The sequence below is a fragment of the Oncorhynchus clarkii genome, chromosome 3 (assembly GCF_045791955.1).
Source record: "Oncorhynchus clarkii lewisi isolate Uvic-CL-2024 chromosome 3, UVic_Ocla_1.0, whole genome shotgun sequence".
NCBI lineage: Eukaryota > Metazoa > Chordata > Actinopteri > Salmoniformes > Salmonidae > Oncorhynchus > Oncorhynchus clarkii.
In genome coordinates, this window is record NC_092149.1 from 41,801,270 (window position 1) to 41,822,983 (window position 21,714).

Sequence of the window (21,714 nt, forward strand, 5' to 3'; positions counted from 1 at the left end):
TCCTTATGGAACAAATGGAACATTTGCTGTCTAACTGGTAGTCTTGTGAGGGAAAACATCCGAAGATCATCAAAGGTAAATTTGATTGCTTTTCTGATTTTCGTGACCAAGCTTCCTGATGCTAAGTGGAAATAATGCTATGCTAGGCTATCGATAAACTTACACAAACCCTTGTATTGCTTTCGCTGTAAAGCATAATTTCAAAATCTGAGACGACAGGTTATTAACAAAAGGCTAAGCTGCGTTTCAAAATATTTCACCCAGGATGGTCCAAATATGAATATTTTCTAGTAATATTTTTTGACTGTTGCGCTATGCTATTCAGCGGTTGCTTATGACAAACCACTGTTTCTTATCTTTATCTCTCTCTCATTCTCTTGCAATCAATGAACATTAACTTTTTAGCTACCTAACTTGTTTTTTGGGGTACAGGGATGAAAAATACCATGGCTCGTGCTATAGTAAGTGAAACATTTAGACTAACGTTAGCTATAGCAATGTGTCTTCAAACAGGTCTTCAATAGTACTGTCATGGCTTTCCCTCCTGGGTGAGGATCAAAGAGAGCCCTCCCTACTCTGCCACCAAAGAGGAAGGGGGGGAAGTGGGGGTTTTATGACTTAACGACCGTCCGTAAATGGTTTCTAACTTTCTCCCTCTGCCTCTCAGTATCCAATAATGGAATGTCTGAGTGGTATAGAGAGACTCTTGCACAAAGAACTTCAACATCCAATAGTGGATAATGAAACAATATTCTAAACATAAATAATGTGAGAAATGATCGGTGGGGATCCAAACAATGATTATGTTGTATCATTTGTGATTTTGTGATGTCATTAAAGACGGTATAATGGAAACATTGTAACTTTAAGAGCTTTCACAATGTATATGTCAGAATTACATCTAAATGTTGTAAACATTTTATGATTAAATATGGGAACACTTTGTGAAAAAGCGGTGCGATTTTAGCCTTCAAAATGAGATAATGATGTTTCATATGAACCTCTACCAAGTCAGTAACCACTCCCATGTGAGCACAGACATTGTGACAACGTGATGGAACCGCCCTCCAAGGCGGGGGCTTAAAAGGACACGCAGAAGATTTTAAATTAGACCGGAAAGTGTGGAATGGTGGCTATACGTTGAAATGGTTTAAAAATACAAGACCAGTATGCGTGCAGTGTGAGCTGAACGTTACGAAATGGTTAGAAACTCGCAAACTTTCAACAGAGAAGAAGACTAGACTAAGAAATGCACCGCCTGCAGCTCTGCATGTAAAGTAGTCTAGGGAACTCGACCGAAGACTAGAAAAGAAGAACATTTCCCTCTCAACACAATGTGGTATGTCTGATGTATCCAGTCTAATGAACACTCAGAGACAAAGAAGCTTACTACAGCTGAGGACATTGTATTCTCTGGTGGACAACCAGAAACTTACACAACCAGACATACATTGAACGACTCGTCATAGACGGCGGACGAGTGGTTTCAACAGAGATGACAAAGCCATACAAGTGTAAATATATGTGTTGCATTTCTTTTGGACTAAGCGATCGTTCCATGTGCGTCGTATTCATTTTTCATGAGCATAACTTCCACATGTATGTACCAGCCCACCCTGTTTGTCTCTCCCGCTCACTTTATCTTACACTTCCCCTTCCATTGTGTAACAAGCCATCATATTGGGTTAGTCCACTAGGGACTTTTCATTACATTATGTTAGTAATCAAATCGATGTATACCGTGTGTGTTTATTTATTTATGTGTGATTATTTAGTTAGTTAGTAAATAAATAATTAAGCCAATTTGTGTATTGCTGAATCATCATTTAGACTAGGGTTCGTGCAGATATCCAATAATTTTGCGACGTTCAGAATGAGAAATAATGAGTAATGGATGACTGGTATGCTAACGATATATTCTGATACATTCTTGAGTTCATTTGGGAAAAGGTAATTCATTAAACAAAATGTTCCATGGTGCACCAAGTTACTAATGAGTTAATTGTTACATGATAAATTGAATCACGTAATAATAAAACATTGATTTCATAAAATAGCCGTCATCACATTAATGGTAGTCACGTCACGACATATTGGAGCTCCGTGCAAGGAATCTAAGATATAATGAGGCCTTCATGTTGAATTCAGCCTACATTAATGGAAAGGCAGATTAAATTATACACCCAGATTGAGGTATACACCATTAGAGCTGTAGGTGGGAATTGTTGAGGTGTGTGTTTCCATTTGAACAAACAAACATAGAGGTTGTCTCTGTGTTGTTTCTCTGACATAGCCAGAACGTTGGGTCAATTACCAAATTCTACGAGCCAGGTGACACAAATGGACCGGCCGGTTGAAGTATTCTGAGAAATAAGATTCGTTGGGCCAGACGTAGTACTATTTCTGACTCTTGCATTTCAGGAGCGAGTAGACTAGGTCATTATTAATTTTGTGTGCCAAAATTAGAGTAGATACAGTGCCTTGCAAAAGTATTCATCCCCCTTGGCGTTTTCCATTGTTGTTGCATTACAAACTGCAATTTAAATATATTTTAATTTGGATTTCATGTAATGGACATACACAAAATAGTCCAAATTGGTGAAGTGAAATAAAAAAATAACTTGTTTCAAAAAATGTAGAAATAAATTTAACGGAAAAGTGGTGCATGTTTATGTTTTCACACCCTTTGCTATGAAGCCCCTAAATAAGATATTGTGCAACCAATTAACTTCAGAATTCACATAATTAATTGAATAAAGTCCACCTGTGTGCAATGTAAGTATCACATGATCTTTCACATGATCTCAGTATATATACACCTGTTCTGAAAAGCTCCAGTGTCTGCAACACCACTAAGCAAGGGGCACCACCAAGCAAATGGCACCATGAAGACCAAAGAGCTCTCCAAACAGGTCAGGGACAAAGTTGTGGAGAAGTACAGATGAGGATTGGGTTTTGAAAAAATATCAGAAACTTTGAACATCCCAAGGAGTACCATTAATTCCATTATAAAAAATGGAAAGAATATAGCACCACAACAGACCTGCCAAGAGAGGGCCGCCCACCAAAGCTCACGGAACAGGCAAGGAGGGCATTAATCAGAGAAGCATCAAAGAGAGCTGCAAAGCTCCACAGCGGAGATTGGAAAATCTGTCTTTAGGACCACTGTAAGCCGTATACTCCACAGCGCTGGACAATACAGAAGAGTGGCCAGAAAAAAGCCATTGCTCAACCTCTCTGGGACATGTGGGATGGTAGCTTCCCACCTCGCCAACGGCCAGTGAAAGTGCAGGGCGCCAAATTCAAAGCAACAGAAATCTCATAATTAAAATTCCTCAAGCATACAAGTATTTTACACCATTTTCAAAATAAACTTCTCATTAATCCAGCCACAGTGTCTGATTCCAAATAGGCTTTATGGCGAAAGCACACCAAACTATTATGTTAGGTAAGCACCTAGTCACAGAAAAACACAGCCATTTTTCCAGCCAAAGAGAAGAGTCACAAAAAGCAGAAATAGAGATAAAATGAATCACTAACCTTTGATGATCTTCCGCAGATGACACTCATAGGACTTCATGTTACACAATACATGTATGTTTTGTTCGATAAAGTTCATATTTATCTCCAAAAATCTGAGTTTACATTGGCCTGTTATGTTGAGTATTTCTGTAAATTGATGTGGCTCTGCATAAATCACAGGATGTTTTGGAACTACTCATCATAAATGTTGATGAAAATAATACATGGAACTTTAGATAAACTTATCCTTAATAACTTCTTGACGCTACCCATCCCGTTAGCGGGATAATTGTCATCAACAACCGCTGAATTGCAGAGCGCCACATTCAAATAATATTACTAAAAATATTTATATTCATGAAATCACAAGTGCAATATAGCAAAACACAGCATAGCTCTTTGTTAATCCACCTGTCGTGTCAGATTTTGAAAATATGCTTTACAGCGAAAGCAATCCAAGCGTTTGTGTAAGTTTATCGATCACCAGACAAAACATTATGAACCCCTAGCATCACAGTAGCTTGGTCACGAAAATCAGAAAAGCTATCAAATTAATCGCTTACCTTTGATGATCTTCGGATGTTTTCACTCACGAGACTCCCAGTTACACAATAAATGTTCCTTTTGTTCCATAAAGATTATTTTTATATCCAAAATACCTCTGTTTGTTTGGCGCGTTATGTTCAGAAATCCACAGGCTCGAGCGGTCACGACAACGCAGACGAAAATTCCAAATAGTATCCGTAATGTCCACAGAAACATGTCAAATGTTTTTTATAATCAATCCTCAGGTTGTTTTTAAAATATATAATCGATAATATATCAACCGGCATTGTCTCTTTTTCAGTAAGAGAGGGAGAGACAATGGCTGCCAAAGCTCTGTTGTGCAAGCAAAACTCATGCGAACACCTGAGTGATCTTTCTCGCTAATTTTTCAAAATAAAAGTCAAAAGTCTAAAGACTGTTGACACCTTGAGGAAGCGATAGGAAAAGGAATCTGGTTGATATCCCTTTAAATGGAGCGAAGGCAGGCTATGGAACATGGAGCTTTCAAAATAGAAGCCACTTCCTGGTTTGATTTTCCTTAGGTTTCACCATCAATATCAGTTCTGTTATACTCACAGACAATATTTTGACAGTTTTGGAAACTTTAGAGTAGGATAGAAAACAATCTGTCAATTATATGCATATTCTAGCACATGGGCCTGAGAAATAGGCAGTTTACATTGGGAACGTTATTTTTCCAAACATAAAAATAGTGGCCCGTAGCTGAAAGAGGTTAACCGCTGTGTCAGGTTTCAAATAAGCTTTAGCCGAAAAAGCACAACATGCAATAATCTGAGTACAGCACTCAGACAACAAAACAGCCAAACAGGTATCAGCCATGTTGTGCAGTCAACAGAAGTCAGAAATAGCATTATACATATTATCTTACCTTTGATGATCTTCATCAGAATGCACTCTCAGGAATCCCAGTTCCACAATACAAATCAAATCAAATTTTATTTGTCACATGCACATGGTTAGCAGATGTTAATGCGAGTGTAGCGAAATGCTTGTGCTTCTAGTTCCGACAATGCAGTAATAACAAGTAATCTAACTAACAATTCCAAAACTACTGTCTTGTACACAGTGTAAGGGGATAAAGAATATGTACATAAGGATATATGAATGAGTGATGGTACAGAGCAGCATAGGCAAGATACAGTAGATGGTACCGAGTACAGTATGTGCAAATGAGATGAGTATGTAAACAAAGTGGCATAGTTAAAGTGGCTAGTGATACATGTATTACATAAGGATACAGTCGATATAGAGTACAGTATATACGTATGCATATGAGATGAATAATGTAGGGTAAGTAACATTATATAAGGTAGCATTGTTTAAAGTGACTAGTGATATATTTACATCATTTCCCATCAATTCCCATTATTAAAGTGGCTGGAGTTGAGTCAGTGTCAGTGTGTTGGCAGCAGCCACTCAGTGTTAGTGGTGGCTGTTTAACAGTCTGATGGCCTTGAGATAGAAGCTGTTTTTCAGTCTCTCGGTCCCAGCTTTGATGCACCTGTACTGACCTCGCCTTCTGGATGATAGCGGGGTGAACAGGCAGTGGCTTGGGTGGTTGATGTCCTTGATGATCTTTATGGCCTTCCTGTGACATCGGGTGGTGTAGGTGTCCTGGAGGGCAGGTAGTTTGCCCCCGGTGATGCGTTGTGCAGACCTCACTACCCTCTGGAGAGCCTTACGGTTGAGGGCGGTGCAGTTGCCATACCAGGCGGTGATACAGCCCTCCAGGATGCTCTCGATTGTGCATCTGTAGAAGTTTGTGAGTGCTTTTGGTGACAAGCCGAATTTCTTCAGCCTCCTGAGGTTGAAGAGGCGCTGCTGCGCCTTCTTCACGATGCTGTCTGTGTGAGTGGACCAATTCAGTTTGTCTGTGATGTGTATGCCAAGGAACTTAAAACTTGCTACCCTCTCCACTACTGTTCCATCGATGTGGATAGGGGGGTGTTCCCTCTGCTGTTTCCTGAAGTCCACAATCATCTCCTTAGTTTTGTTGACGTTGAGTGTGAGGTTATTTTCCTGACACCACACTCCGAGGGCCCTCACATCCTCCTTGTAGGCCTTCTCGTCGTTGTTGGTAATCAAGCCTACCACTGTTGTGTCGACCGCAAACTTGATGATTGAGTTGGAGGCGTGCGTGGCCACGCAGTCGTGGGTGAACAGGGAGTACAGGAGAGGGCTCAGAACGCACCCTTGTGGGGCCCCAGTGTTGAGGATCAGCGGGGAGGAGATGTTGTTGCCTACCCTCACCGCCTGGGGGCGGCCCGTCAGGAAGTCCAGTACCCAGTTGCACAGGGCGGGGTCGAGACCCAGGGTCTCGAGCTTGATGACGAGCTTGGAGGGTACTATGGTGTTGAATGCCGAGCTGTAGTCGATGAACAGCATTCTCACATAGGTATTCCTCTTGTCCAGATGGGTTAGGGCAGTGTGCAGTGTGGTTGAGATTGCATCGTCTGTGGACCTATTTGGGCGGTAAGCAAATTGGAGTGGGTCTAGGGTGTCAGGTAGGGTGGAGGTGATATGGTCCTTGACTAGTCTCTCAAAGCACTTCATGATGACGGATGTGAGTGCTACGGGGCGGTAGTCGTTTAGCTCAGTTACCTTAGCTTTCTTGGGAACAGGAACAATGGTGGCCCTCTTGAAGCATGTGGGAACAGCAGACTGGTATAGGGATTGATTGAATATGTCCGTAAACACACCGGCCAGCTGGTCTGCGCATGCTCTGAGGGCGCGGCTGGGGATGCCGTCTGGGCCTGCAGCCTTGCGAGGGTTAACACGTTTAAATGTCTTACTCACCTCGGCTGCATTGAAGGAGAGACCGCATGTTTTCGTTGCAGGCCGTGTCAGTGGCACTGTATTGTCCTCAAAGCGGGCAAAAAAGTTATTTAGTCTGCCTGGGAGCAAGACATCCTGGTCCGTGACTGGGCTGGATTTCTTCATGTAGTCCGTGATTGACTGTAGACCCTGCCACATGCCTCTTGTGTCTGAGCCGTTGAATTGAGATTCTACTTTGTCTCTGTACTGGCGCTTAGCTTGTTTGATAGCCTTGCGGAGGGAATAGCTGCACTGTTTGTATTCGGTCATGTTACCAGACACCTTGCCCTGATTAAAAGCAGTGGTTCGCGCTTTCAGTTTCACACGAATGCTGCCATCAATCCACGGTTTCTGGTTAGGGAATGTTTTAATCGTTGCTATGGGAACGACATCTTCAACGCACGTTCTAATGAACTCGCACACCGAATCAGCGTATTCGTCAATGTTGTTATCTGACGCAATACGAAACATCTCCCAGTCCACGTGATGGAAGCAGTCTTGGAGTGTGGAGTCAGCTTGGTCGGACCAGCGTTGGACAGGCCTCAGCGTGGGAGCCTCTTGTTTTAGTTTCTGTCTGTAGGCAGGGATCAACAAAATGGAGTCGTGGTCAGCTTTTCCGAAAGGGGGGCGGGGCAGGGCCTTATATGCGTCGCGGAAGTTAGAGTAACAATGATCCAAGGTCTTTCCACCCCTGGTTGCGCAATCGATATGCTGATAAAATTTAGGGAGTCTTGTTTTCAGATTAGCCTTGTTAAAATCCCCAGCTACAATGAATGCAGCCTCCGGATAAATCGTTTCCAGTTTGCAGAGAGTTAAATAAAGTTTGTTCAGAGCCATCGATGTGTCTGCTTGGGGGGTGATATATACGGCTGTGATTATAATCGAAGAGAATTCTCTTGGTAGATAATGCGGTCTACATTTGATTGTGAGGAATTCTAAATCAGGTGAACAGAAGGATTTGAGTTCCTGTATGTTTCTTTCATCACACCATGTCACGTTGGCCATGAGGCATATGCCCCCGCCCCTCTTCTTACCAGAAAGATGTTTGTTTCTGTCAGCGCGATGCGTGGAGAAACCCGTTGGCTGCACCGCTTCGGATAGAGTCTCTCCAGTGAGCCATGTTTCAGTGAAGCAAAGGACGTTACAGTCTCTGATGTCCCTTTGGAATGCTACCCTTGCTTGATTTGTTTGATAAAGTCCATCATTTATGTCCAAATACCTCCTTTTTGTTCACACGTTTAGTACACAATCCAAACTCATGACGATCAGGCAATTCCAAGCGAAAGTTCAGACGAAAAGTTATATTACAGTTCATAGAAACATGTCAAACGAAGAACAGAATCAATCTTTAGGATGTTTTTATCATAAATCTTCAATAATGTAACAACCGGAAAATTCCTTTGTCTGTAGAATTGCAATGGAACGCAAGCTACCTCTCACCTGAAAGTGCGTGACCAGCTCATGGCACTCTGGCAGACCTCTGACTCATTCAGCTCCAATTCCCCCCTCCTTCACAGTAAAAGCATCAAACAAGTTTCTAAAGACTATTGACATCTAGTGGAAGCCTTAGGAAGTGCAATATGACCCCATAGACACTGTATATTCGATAGGCAATGAGTTGAAAAACTACAAACCTCAGATTTCCCACTTCCTGTTTGGATTTTTTCTCTGGTTTTTGCCTGCCATATGAGTTCTGTTATACTCACAGACATCATCCAAACAGTTTTAGAAACGTCAGAGTGTTTTCTATCCAATACTAATAATAATATGCATATATTAGCATCTGGGACTGAGTACGAGGCAGTTTACTCTGGGCACGCTATTCATCCAAAAGTGAAAATGCTGCCCCCTACCCCAAAGAAGGTTAAACTTGCCACAGCTTTGCCACAGCTTTGAAAGTAGAATTCAGTGGTTCTGTGACTCACAAACACAGCAGCACACTGGCTTTCACTGTCAAACAAGCTCAAAATGAACACCCACCAGCTTACTATCATAGGCTTTGTTCAGCTTACTTTGGCCAACTCACTGAAACAGGAATGGAAGAGCTGTTACCATTCAAACAAATGTTTCTGTCAAACATGTATCCCACCTTCATTACCTACTTGGGCCCTACAGTCCACTTTGGCTTGCCTATCTTACAGCTCAGAGAGCTTGTGAGCACAGCTCAAAGTATGCAACGCTAAGAGCCCTGACATCTCAGTTTCGAAGTTTGACCGGGATCACTCACTTCAATTAGAGGGTGCATCATCAGGTATTGGAGCGTTGAGAGATGAAGCACAACAACGGTTTCTACCAAGAAACCATGATACCAATACCCACCACAGTCAAAATAACTAAAGTACGTCGCCATCGAAACAACTACCATTACAATCAACCTGATCACTATGTTCCTGCACCCAACCCACACAAAGTGTCAGAGCACAATGGCAACAAAGGGTTCAAGGATGATCAAAATGTAGACCAATTTAAAAGTTCTACTACATGAAGAACTAAAATGAGAAAAGTCACTAACACTAGATGTGGAATTGGAACAGGTCTGCCGGAATTAACGCCCTTGTTAACAAGGACGTTAGAAATCAAATTACTCCTGCTCTCAATCGAGACCCTATCCAAGGCCCGCTCAATCAAAAGCCCACAGGCTTTCCAAAGCCCACAGGCTTTGTCTATAGACTCGGATACAAAGGTTGCGAAGAAAAAGGTAAAAAGCTTCGCAAAAGCGAAGTCCACTCAAAATTCGATAAGTCGATCTGCTTTCACCATGAACAGAAATGACATATCACTTTGTTGAAAACAACCCCTCCACTTTGTGGGGAATTTGTTCGCTACATGCAACTCAAAGAGAACATACCTGGAAACAGTCCTGGAGGACTGCTTAACCTGTCATGTGCTAATTGATTCGTGTTCGACAATATCGCTAATCTCTCAAATGCTGTTCAATGATCTCAAAAGGGATATGAAGCCAACTAAACATTGATTAAAAAAGGAATGATGTGACACTACACTTCGAGGTTTCACTCAGACTACCTCGCCTCTCACATTGAGACTCATGCTGAAACTACACTACCAGGACGTATCGCTTGTTTACCAGCCTCAAATCTGAACCCTGCTACTTGGAGCAGACTTGATGGATCGTTTTACTCACACTGATGGATTGGAAAACCAACCAAGTATGGTCACTGGTCACAGTGCCGACTCCACAACCACACCGTCTCCCCCTAAAGCTAACTGCAACGCAGTCATCCACGCGGGGTATCTGTCAACAGCATCACTTCAGAAAAATACGTTTTGAAACCTCTTGGTGCAGAATACGATCCAAGGAGATATTACGATATCTTGACACATTACATCAACATACCTGATTGACCATTCTTTTCATGATTTCGAGCCAGCAGTCTCTGTGAATGAGCAACTTCCCTCCTCCTTACAGTCGTGCAATACTGTAGTTGAGATGAAACCCCTAACCTTAACTCTAACCCTAATTGTAAACCTACACCGAAGCCTAAAATAGCCTTTTGTCTTGTGAGGACTGGCAAAATGTAATTTTCTTTGTTTTACTATCCTTTGAGGACTTCTAGTCCCACAAGGACAGTACAACCATTTACAAACACGTGTGGACACACAGACACATAAGCACACATTGTAAACCCACATGTGAACACACACATCATAAAAACTAAAATGCAAACACACACACACACACACACACACACACCTGTACGCTCGTAGGATCCTCTCTGTCACTGCATCTCCTATGCTGTTGTGAATGGTTCTGTCTGCACAGCTGATGAACAACTGGTTCTGGAAGAGATGCATTGGTTATGTACCAAAAATGATTGACTGATGAAGGGCCAAAACATTTCTTATTGTAAGACCACACCGACATCGCACTGCACTTGACATCGCATTTCACCGACATCAGCTCAAGAATAAATTACCTTTAAAAGTCAAGTTCAGTGTGATGTTGGCGCAGTGTGACTTGTTTGAATCCCAGTTTACGACAAGTAAGTTATCATACAACCTCATTTGACCTAGGTAAGCAGTCTTATAGCTAAAGTATGACGGTCACCTCTACAGTATGTAGATGAAGTGTTTGCTGTTCTGGATGGCAGAGATGTATGCCAGGTATATAGCCTCCTTGTGGATGTTAGACCCTATAGACTACTGGCCTGTCAACCTCAATACCTAAATGCAGAGAAATACATTTTCTATACCTTTAAAACACACACACACAGTTTTATAACACATGCTGATAGCACAGTATATACGTATAGTTTTGTGTGTGTGTGTTCTCCCTACATGTACATTACTCCTGTGTATGTGTTCCCAGGAGTGGCGGCAGCTCCATGGGGGCAGAGAGAGACACACACACACACACACACACACACACACACACACACACACACACACACACACACACACACACACACACACACACACACACACACACACACACACACACACACACACACACACACACGAGACAAAAAGAGAGTTGATTAAGACCAGACATCAGAGCATTGCGTTGACTGTGAAAATCATCCCCAGAAAAAGGCTACTAATTACACAGGAGAAAAGCTATGTGATGTCACAGTTCCCTTTGACTCCAATATGCTGCCCTTACATCCACTTAGACAGAGGATCAGTGTGTGGTGTTCAGAAGTCACTGGCCTTCTCTGTCTACTTTAACAGTGGGTCTGATTGCAGTGAATGCGGGGTGTACGAGGGTAAACTCATCCACTAACTGTGCTCTTAATGTTCTAGAATCCCTATTGTCCACACCAGACACAACTCTTTAACTACTGTGTCTGGTGTCTCTTGATGAGCTTGACCAAATCAAGGGAGAATGACTGAGGTCAGTAGAATGGTGTTCTCATAAGAACAGTATTGTTCTTCAGGGGGCAACTAACTGCTAGTCTGGGTGCCCGGCTGAGCGATTAGCATTGTTTGGTGCAAAGCAGATTTACTTGGTAAAGCAACCTCCAAATCTCTCAAATTCTGCTTTTAAGAAAGGAACGACAAAATGTAATGTACTGTATGTGATGTTTTTTGTTGAATTGTTGTATTTATAAGAGTTTAAACTAGCCTTTTAAAGTGACAATGTTTGGATTTCAGCTTTATCCAAGTTTCCTTATTTCCTTATCAACATTTAACTTTCATTATCAGAAGCTGCATTCTCATCTTCCGTCATTTTCAAAACATTCATTTAATCTCTTATTTTTTCTCCCTCCACAAATTTGTGGCTGATAAGTAAGGTGGTGGTGGTGCAAATTAGCCGTCTGTATCTCATGTCAACATTCACCACAGGACCAAGGCTAATCCCAGCCCTGTGTTTTTAAACAGATGGTTACTAGTACAATAAAAAGTAGCGAATTATTTTAGCAGCAGGCGTCTCAGGCAATTAACAACTGGCATAATGTGTTGATTAAAAATCCATTCAGTCTCAATGAAGAGAGAAACGCTCTCCTTCTCCGCCTAGACTGTTGTTGGCACACATCCGAGAGCCAGCTACTCAAACTAAGGTGACCTTGATGCAGAGAGAGACAAAGGTAGACTTACCAAAGACAAAAATAACCATTTCAGATACTGTGTTCATTCGGTCTTTGTTTATAGAGTTCAGTCAAGTGTTGGTCTAGTTGGTTTTATGGAGAGACAATAGAGAGGGATGAAGAGGTTAACACAATAAACAAACTGGGTCTTTGGGTTGATTAGGTTGCGTGTGTTTTTTTAAGCACAGGTTGAATCCACCTATTTCAAACCAAAATGAAACGACAAGCATCAACTTATTTAATGTTGAATTCACATTAGTCGATAACCTGAATTCAACAAAACTGGATGTTGAGCAGATATCTGGTTGTAACTTGTTTCAGATCGTCCTACTGTTCTATTGAGCACTGTTATTTGGATTCATGGCAAGTTATCTTTTACGTAGAAACCGTAACAGGTGTAACATGTTTATCTTTTAGTGGGATGGCATCAACTAATCTATAGTAACAGACACAAAACAGCAGACACAAACTGGGGATTGTACAGTGGGGGAAACACTAGAAGTCTTTATAGTAACTGATAATGAGGGCCTACAGTTTATACACAAATTTACTGAACAGTACATCTGATATGGCTTCATGTTCATATCTCTGATTAAATTATTTTCATTTTGAAACTGTGCTTTCTTTGTGAGACCAATGAATAGAGAAAATGACTTCGGGCCTTGTTCCCTGATCAGCAGTAGTCAATTGCCACCCCAATTGACTACCCCGGGCAACCCAATGCAATTGCACTTTGTCTTTGAGCCAGAAATGTCTCATTTTCACTCAAACACATAATCAGGGCCATTCATCTGGCTGCGGTCCCCCTGTATTCTCCTCTTTCTCTCTTTCTCCCATTTGCACCTAGCTTCTCCCTTTCTTTAATTACTCGGGAAAAAACGCTGCTCCTCTGATCCCCAGCCAAGCCTGAAATATGACTGACGTTATTCTAAAGGAAACCATACAGGCTCAAACCAATTCAATTACCCAACAATCAAATTGCCCTCAAATTGCCCTGAAATGGGAGCGAGGTAGAGATGGTTTTGGTGGTAGTATGGGTGAGCGAGGCAAAGACTAACTGCAGGGGGTGCTAGGCTCAAGCTAATAAATTTCCCTCTATTGGAGAAGGCCTGGAGCACTAAGAGAAGTGGGAAACAAATCAACAACCTTATAGATAATTTAGATAGCATGTTTGTCCCCGACTGCAGCACTTAAGGTATATTTAGTTCATAATTTCACGTTTTTCGACTATGCTTTATGCGAAATTGTATATGAGAGTGCAGAGTGTGAAAATGAGAATTGATGAGGCATTTGCAAAGCTAATATAATGTATAATGCATTGTCTTAAAGCTTTTGGAAAGTTGTAAACAACTTAAGAAATGATAGTTTCCTGTACCTGAAATAAATGTTTTAAAATATGTTATTATTATTATTATTATTATTATTATATATATTTTTAATTGCCTTCGACTTCAAGACTTCCATATCATAGGATATTGCGAAGAGAAAGATATGATAACCAAAAACAAACAGTATGTAAAGAAACAATGTTATTTTGTCTTACCTTTGTAAAATTCCATCTCTGAATGAAATGCCTAGCAATATCTCGGGCAGCTCTGCCCTGCACCGCCACCCCAATATCACAGCATTTGAGGGTGTTTTGAACCTGTCGATAAAGTCTTCAACAAAATCAAACAAACAAACAAACAAACAAACAAGGACAAATCAAAAACATAACTTTGATAAGCCTACCAGGAATATGCCTACATCTGCATTGTTAGGAGGTAGTCAAATAAGCATTTCACTGCACCCGCTATAACATCTGCTAAACTGTGTGTGCGACCAATAAACTTTTATCTGATTTTGATTTGACACACAGACACAATTGAGCCTGTGTGCATTGTGATTGTGCATTCACACAAAATAAGAAACTACCACTCCTTCCCCACCACCCACCCCAACTCAATAAGGAACAAAACGTGGCCCCTCGTCCAATGTGAGTGGGGGGGGGGGGGGGGTGATCAAAGATTGGCTTTAATCTCAGTCATTCCCTGCCTGCCCATGTTTCCCCTTACCTTCGTCCGGAAATGGCAGACTATTTTAATGTATGTATCTGCCAACAGTCCCCTCCACCTGCTGTGTCTTACCTAGTTATTACTGTGTGAGCCCTAGACCCACAGCTTTATAAAAGCACAAATGCCAGGGCTGGGGGAGGTATGCTTTGTCCCAAATGGCAGCCTATTCCCTATACAGTACACACATTATGACCAGGGCCTACAGGGCTCTGGTCAAAAGTAGTGCACATATAGGGAATAGGGTGCCATTTGGAATGCACATGTTGCGAGCGGTGGAGAGAGAACTGTCAGCAACCCCCACTGACTGCAGAATGGGATAGTTTGGGAGAACTCAGGTGCAAACTGACAACTTCGATTTTTTGTTTTTATGGCTTGTTTGTTTCTTTTGTTTGTGAGGGGTTATTTTTTGTTGTTTGTTTCTTTGGGCCATTTGATGAGTTGGGATTGATCGTATGAAAGAGAATCCAGTTGTCTTATATATATATTTTTTTTAAATGTGACCTTTTGTTGTTTCTGCAATTGTAAAAAAATAAAAAAAAACACACACAGACACAGACACACACATTAAATCAAAACCAACTCAATGTCCTTCATGGTTTGTGGCATGTTCCAGGTTAGTCTATGATTGACTAGGCACAGCACTATGCAGTGTTTGTGGATGAGGTTAGAAAACAACATTTTAATATTTGGAATGTCAAACTGTGTATATCAGAATACGGGCTGCAACTGAAATGAAAGAATGTCGACCAGTCCAGGACTGAACAAAATAATGGACACCAGGGTTCAGGTAAATAAGAAAATAAAAAAGTATTTGTAGATGTTCTGATGCTCATTAGAACTTCTTTGGGAAAGGGGGGGAAGTATTGAGTAGCTTGGATGAATAAGGTCCCCAGAGTAAACTGCCTGCTACTTAGGCCCAGAAGCTAGAATAATCAAATTAGTAGATTTGGATAGAAAACATGCTAGAGTATCCAAAACTGTTAAAATAATGTCTGTGAGTATAACAGAACTCACATGGCATGCAAAAACCTGAGAAAAGTCCAACCAGGAAGTGGGAAATCTTAGGTTTGTAGTTTTTTTAAGTGATTGCCTATCCAATATACTGTGTCTATGGGGTCAGATTGCACTTCCTAATGCTTCCACTAGATGTCAACAGTCTTTAGAAAGTTGTTTCAGGCTTCTACTGTGAAAGGGGAGCGAATAAGAGCTGTTTCAACCACTGGTCAGGCTGAAAGCCTTGAGTTGTTTATCGCGCGCGACTGTGAGCGCGAGCTCCGTTCCCTTTCCTTTCTAATGACAAAGGAAGTGTCCGGTTGGAATATTATTGAAGATTTATGATAAAAACATCCTAAAGATTGATTATAATGATCGTTTGACATGTTTCTACGAACTATAATGGAGCTTTTCTGACTTTTTGTCTGGACTTTGTGAGCGAACTTTGTGCATTTAGATTACTGAACTAGACACATGAACAAAAACATGGAGACCATGGAGACCTGGGAGTGCCATCAGATGAAGATCATCAAAGGTAAGTGATTAATTTTAACGCTATTTTTTACTTTTGTGACACCTCTCCTTGGTTGGAGTGACACCTCTGGCACTGACCTAAAAAATCTGAAAAATCCATTCAGGAGGTTTTTTTTGTTTTGTTTTTGTAGTTCTCTATTCAATGCCATCACAATATCCATTGACTTAGGGCTCAATTTGCAGTTCCTATGCCTTCCACTAGATGTCAACAGTCTTTAGAAATGGTTTCAGGCTTGTATTCTTATAAATGAGGGAGTAAAACCAGTCTGAATGAGTGGACCCTGACGTGTCACAAAGCTTTTTCATGCACAATCCCGAGAGAGTGCATTTCTTGTTTACCTTTTATATTGACAAAGTTATTGTCCAGTTGAAATATTATAGATCATTTAGTCTAAAAACAACCTGAGGGTTGATTATAAACATTGTTTGACGTGTTTATGGATACAATTAGGATTTTTTTTGTCTGCCTGTTTTGACTGCGTTTGAGCCTGTGGATTATTGAAGATAATGCGAACAAAACTGAGGAATATATAAAGAGACTTTATTGAACTAAAGGAACATTTATTGAGTAAATGAATATCTTCTGAGTGCCACCATATGAAGATCATCAAAGGTAAGGGATTAATTTTCAGAGACTTGATAAGTAATAGTGGTATTAGAATAGTAGCAGTAGTAGTAGTGGTATTAGAATGTAGAAGTAGTAGTAGTAGTAGTAGTAGTAGTAGTAGTAGTAGTAGTAGTATTAGAGTAGTAGTAGTAGTATTAGAATAGTAGTAGTAGTATTAGAATAGTACCAGTAGTATTAGAATAGTACCAGTAGTATTAGAATAGTAGTATTATAATGTAGTAGTAGTAGTGGTATTAGAATGTAGTAGTAGTAGTAATAGTAGTAGTAATAGTAGTAGTAGTAGTATTAGAATAGTAGCAGTAGTAGTAGTGGTATTAGAATGTAGTAGTAGTAGTAGTAGTAGTGGTGGTATTAGAATAGTAGTAGTAGTAGTAGTAGTATTAGAATAGTAGCAGTAGTAGTAGTAGTAGTGGTGGTATTAGAATAGTAGTAGTAGTAGTAGTAGTAGTAGTATTAGAATAGTGGTAGTAGTAGTAGAATTAGAATATTAGCAGTAGTAGTAGTGGTATTATAATGTAGTAGTAGTAGTAGTAGTGGTGGTAATAGAATAGTAGTAGTAGTAGTAGTATTAGAATAGTAGCAGTAGTAGTAGTAGTAGTAGTAGTAGGAGTAGTATTGGTGGTATTATAATAGTAGTAGTAGTAGTAGTATTAGAATAGTAGTAGTAGTAGTAGTAGTAGTAGTGGTATTAGAATAGTAGCAGTAGTGGTATTAGAACGTAATAGTAGTAGTATTGGTAGTGGTAGCAGTGTTAATAGAATAGTAGTAGTACTAGTAGTAGTGGAGGTGGTAGCAGTGTTAATAGAACAGTAGTAGTAGTATTATAATAATAGTAGTACAGTATCAGTAGTAGTAGTGTAAGAATAGCAGTAGTAGTGGTAATAGTAGTATTAGAATAGTAGCAGTAGTAGTGGTAATAGTAGTATTAGAATAGTAGCAGTAGTAGTAGTAGTATGAGAATAATAGTAGTTCAGTATAAGTAGTATCAGTAGTAGTAGTACTGGTAGTAGTAGTAGTGGTAATATAATAGTAGTAGTAGTAGCAGTAGTATTAAAATAGCAGTAGTAGTGGTAATGGTATATATATACAGACACCAGATAGTCAGGCTTATTGAGGTAGTATGAACATGTAGGTATGGTTAAAGTGACTATGCATATATGATGAACAGAGAGTAGCAGTAGCGTAAAAAGAGGAGTTGGAGGGTGGTGGGTGGCGGGACACAATGTAGATAGCCCGGCTAGCCAATGTGCGGGAGCACTGGTTGGCCGGGCCAATTGAGGTAGTATGTACAAGAATGTACAGTTAAAGTGACTATGCATAGATGATAAACGGAGGGTAGCAGCAGCGTAAAAGAGGGGTTGGGGAGGCACACAATGCAAATCGTCCGGGTAACCATTCTGTTCAGGAGCCTTATGGAGCCTTATGGCTTGGGGGTAAAAACTGTTGAGAATACTTTTTGTCCTAGACTTGGCACTCCTGTACCGCTTGCCATGCGGTAGTAGAGAGAACAGTCTATGACTGAGGTGGCTGGGGTCTTTGACAATTTTTAGGGCCTTCCTCTGACACCGCCTGGTGTAGAAGTCCTGGATCTTTTGAGGATCTCAGGACCCATGGCAATCTTTTTAGTTTCCTGAGGGGGAATAGGCTTTGTTGTGGCCTCTTCATGACTGTCTTGGTGTGTTTGGACCATTCTAGTTTGTTGTTGATGTGGACACCAAGGAACTTGAAGCTCTCAACCTGCTCCACTACAGCCCAGTCGATGAGAATGGGGGCGTGCTCGGTGCTCCTTTTCCTGTAGTCCACAATCATATCCTTAGTCTTGGTTACATTGAGGGATAGGTGGCTTTCTGGCACCACCCTGCCAGGTCTCTGACCTCCTCCCTATAGACTGTCTCATCGTTGTCGGTGATCAGGCCTACCACTGTGGTGTCGTCTGCAAACTTAATGATGGTGTTGGAGTCGTGCCTGGCCATGCAGTCGTGGGTGAACAGGGAGCACGCACCCCTGGGGAGCTCCTATGTTGAGGATCAACGTGGCAGATGTGTTGCTACCTACCCTCAACTCCTGGGGGCGGCCAGTCAGGAAGTCCAGGATCCAGTTGCAGAGGGAGGTGTGTAGTCCCAGGTTCCTTAGCTTAGTGATGAGCTTTGAAGGTGGTGTTGAACGCTGAGCTGTAGTCAAGGAATAGCATTCTCACGTGTTCCTTTTGTCCAGGTGGGAAGGGCAGTGTGGAGTGCAATAGAGATTGCATAATCTGTGGATCTGGTTGGACGGTATGCAAATTGGAGTGGGTCTAGGGTTTCTAGGATAATGGTGTTGATGTGAGCCATTACCAGCCTTTCAAAGCACTTCATTGCTAAGGACGTGAGTGCTACGGGTCTGTAGTCATTTAGGCAGGTTGCCTTTGTGTTCTTGGACACAGGGACTATGGTGGTCTGCTTGAAACATGTTGGTATTACAGACTCAATCAGGGACATGTTGAAAATGTCAGTGAAGACACCTGCCAGTTGGTCAGCACATGCCCGGAGCACACGTCCTGGTAATCCGTCTGGCCCCGCAGCCTTGTGTATGTTGACCTGTTTAAAGGTCTTACTCACGTCGGCTACAGAGTGCATGATCATCCTCGACCGGAACAGCTGATGCTCTCATGCATGCCTCAGTGTTGCTTGCCTTGAATCGAGCATAGAAGTGATTTAGCTCGTCTGGTAGGGTTGTGTCTCTAGGCAGCTCGCGGCTGTGCTTCCCTTCTGTAATAGTTCGCTAGCCCTGCCACATCCGACTAGCGTGATGTAATAGCAGTATGAGAATAGTAGTAGTTGGTGTAGTAGTAGTAGTTTATTAAAGATTTGTGTTTTCTCCAAGTTTTGACTGTAGTCAACAGTAAGTTTCTGCAGTTGATCTTCACCAACTTTATCCTGCAGCCATCGCCTGCAATGTCAGAAGCTCTATTGTCATTTAATCAGTACGTGTTTTGTATGACCCATGCGAACGTGACCAAAGACATGACTGAAACAGGAACCAATTTGTTGAGATTTATGTGTACAGTGGATATATACAAATAAATGTGATATTTGAGCCACTCTCTCACTTATTGATTGTACACACAATATTATATTATGATTTCATTTTGTGATATGTTTAATATGGGGGTAAGACACTGTACATGTTTGATAAACATTGGCAACACTATCATTTTGATATAAGCATTGCTGTTGGAAAAAGACATTACCGTCCGACTTTCGACTGTCGCAGATGCACCTCCCCCGACTTCACTCTTCGACTTTCACCTATAGTTGGATGCTTTAGCCTTACCACTCAAAGGCGCCCAATATCAGTATTGATGCTCATGGCTACGTCATCTTGCTGTGTCTACCTATAAAATCCAAAATCAATTTCAATGTGACACTCCAGGTTCAAAAGCTTGAAAACCCCCTTAGACTAAAAAGCTCAAAAACCCCACTCGAAAAATTGTTCTCATGGCTCAACTTGCCATTGGCTTGTCATTGGCTCAGTTTACCCCATGGCCAGTGGCTCAACTTACCCCAAGGCAAACATTTGGACTATATTATCCCATACAGCTACAAGGATGCACTTTAATTATAGGTTTAGGACCTCATGTTGAAGTTTATAGAGACCCCAAGTCCCAACTGATCTACTTTTTAAAAGGATCTACTTTGGTTTAGATACAAGCGTCATGAAACCTCTTCCACAATAAATTAATTAATCTCAAAATCTGTTTTTTAGACCTAACTTGCTTACAGCTTTTTCCATGTGGTTTCTTCCTTCACAGACACCATGAAATGATGACCTCTTCCTAAATAGTTGATCAAATTATTACATTTGAGTATGGTTTCCTAGGAAACAAGGGTGGCTTAACTTACTCCTTTGGCTCAGCTTTCCCCACTCTCCCCTATAATGTAATTGTATCACTCACCATAAGGCAAGGGCAGGGAGTAGTGAATACAAGGAGAGTCAGACTTGTTGTGCCATTCTCTATAAAACAGCATCCTCAAGCTGAGGCTGGCATTGCTACTGCAGTTCTCTGAGATGGAGAAGATACAGAGATAGAAATACATTTCTGGAGATACATAGATATATACAGAGGCTCAAAGAGGCACATACTGTGTACTGAACAAAATTATAAATGCAACAGGTAAAGTGTTGGTCCCATGATTCATGAGCTGAAATAAAAGATCTCAGAAATGTTCCGTACGCACAAAAGGCTTATTTCTCTCAGATGTTTTGCACAAATGTGTTTACATCCCTGTTTAGTGAGCATTTTTCCTTTGCAAAGATAATCCATTCACCTTACAGGTGTGGCATACCAAGGAGCGGATTAAACAGCATGATCATTACATAAGTGCACCTTATGCTGGGGACAATAAAAGGCCACTCTAAAATGTGCAGTTTTGTCACACAACACAATGCCACAGATTTCTTAAGTTTTGAGGGAGCGTGCAATTGGCATGCTGACTGCAAGGATGTCCACCAGAGCTTTTGCCAGAGAATGTAATGTTAATTTCTCTACCATAAGCCAATTTAAATGTTGTTTTAGAGAATTTGGCTGTATGTCCAACCGGCCTCACAACCGCTGACCAATTCTTCACCTGCGGGATCGTCTGAAACCAATCACCCGGACAGCTGATAAAACTGTGGGTTTGTACAACAGAAGAATATCTGCACAAACTGTAAGAAACTTTCTCACAGAAGGTCATCTGCGTGCTCTTCGAGGGTCTTGACCTGACTGCAGTTCGGCGTCGTAACGGCTTCAGTGGGTAAATGCTTACTTTCGATGACCACCGCCATGATGGAGAAGTGTGCTCTTCACATATGAATCCCGGGTTTTAACTGTACCGGGCAGATGGCAGACAGCGTGTATGGCGCCGTGTGGGTGAGTGGTTTGCTGATGTCAATGGTAGTGGTGGGGTTATGGTATCGGCAGGCATAACCTGTGGACAATGAAACACAATTGCATTTTATCGATGGCAATGTGAATACACAGACACCGTGACGAGATCCTGAGAGCCATTCATCTGCCGCCATCACCTCATATTTC

The 21,714-nt window shown here is 41.4% G+C and overlaps 1 pseudogene; it reads right to left on the reverse strand.

Annotated features, from left to right (window-relative positions):
• Positions 1 to 21,464, reverse strand: part of LOC139385572 (heparin cofactor 2-like) — a 77,607-nt pseudogene extending 56,143 nt beyond the window's left edge.
• Between the last annotated feature and the right edge of the window lie 250 nt (positions 21,465 to 21,714).